The sequence below is a fragment of the Dromiciops gliroides genome, chromosome 1, assembly GCF_019393635.1.
Source record: "Dromiciops gliroides isolate mDroGli1 chromosome 1, mDroGli1.pri, whole genome shotgun sequence".
Lineage (NCBI taxonomy): Eukaryota > Metazoa > Chordata > Mammalia > Microbiotheria > Microbiotheriidae > Dromiciops > Dromiciops gliroides.
Window position 1 is genome coordinate 309,983,348 of NC_057861.1, and position 1,615 is coordinate 309,984,962.

Consider the following 1,615-nt stretch of genomic DNA (forward strand, 5'->3'; position numbering starts at 1 on the left):
TGTATTTCAAAGTAATTGATATACTTTTAATCCTATGTATTTTATTTTATGCATTTTAAAACATTTAAAATGTTCTGAAAAAGGTTAAGGACCTTTATGTGATTCAATTGCCTAACTTTCCAGTTGAGAAAGCTGTAGAGAGTAGCAAAAAAATACATACGTGGAGAGGTCAGGGGAGGACAGGAGAGGTTGGCGAGAAAGAGACAGACAGTGAGTGGCAGAGACAGAGACACAGAAAGAGACAGAGAGACGCAGGTACAGAGACAGAGACAGACAGATGAAGAGATAAAGGAAGCACAGAAAGTCACAGAAACAGAGACAAATAGGAAAGTGTCTTGAGTGATAGAACTACCTGGAGAGAAAGAATTCCACTAGAAAAATGCCCATACCTAAGACTTTAAGTGACACTGAGGAATCTCTGAATTAGAGGCCACTTATTTAATGGGTTTTAGCTTTTTTTAAGCCTCCTTTAATAAAACCCTCTTCTGTCAGACTGTGAACCATGTCCTTGAAAATAGTGGATTTGTACAGGTACATTAGGTGGTCCTGGTAAGGGATTTTTTTCCTAAGAGAACTTTCTGAGTCGGGGCTCAAGTCAGGAGAACCACAAAATTTACTGAGACCCTTTGTTTGAGCAGTTAAAAAGGGCATTTGTAACCTAGGAAAGTGCAATTTCCCTGGGCGTATAGGGACAGAAGCCAGATTGCAAAGCATTGAAAAGTGAGTGGTTAATGGAAAAGTATAGACTGCTCTTTAGAGACATTTCGTACTGAAGAGGAGGAGGGATGTAGATTGATAGCTTGGGAGGAGAGTTATGGGAGAAAGAAAAATACTTTTGGAATTAGGGAGACATAAGTACAGAGGGCAAGTTGTCAGAAGACAGACAGAAAGAGACTAACAATGAGAATGAGAAAGGTCATGATTGATGGGGCTAGGTCCTGGAGGAAATGGGAAAAAAATGGGATCAAGAGTAAAAGTGGAGTGATTAACTTTGGTGAGAGAATCACCTTATTCTCTGAACCTGGAGGAGGATGGCTTGCCAATCAAGATGACATCCAAGAAGAATCCTGCTGGGCTGAATGCCTATATTAGTGTACAATTAATCTGTGAGCAAATGCCATTTCCCTTTGAGCATTCTTTTGTGGTCATTGTCTAAGCCTAGTCCTGTGTCAATTTCAATGAACAGGTATTATTAAGTGCAGCAGGGCATAGTAAATTGAGAAAGTTTTCCTTGGAGCCAGGGAGGCCTGCGTGAGTACAAGTCTGGCCTCTGACACATACTGGCTCTGTGACCCTGGTCAAGATATTTACTTAATCTCTGTATTAGAGAAGGTGCCTACCTGCATTGGCAGATGGAGTTTCCTCATCTGGAAATTCCCTAAATCAATTCAATTTCAGGTCTAGGCCTTACTGCTCTTCTACTGTGTGTATTTCCTGTGTTCTGATCCAAAAGCCTGGATTTGATACCCAGCTGTATTATTTGTTAGCTGTGTAACCTTGTACAAATCACTTAACTTTGGCGGGAGGCGGGGGGGGGGGGGGGAGGTGTTCAGTTTCTTAGTCTATAAAATGAGAGTCTTCAACCAGATGATCATGATGGTCACTTGCAGCTTTA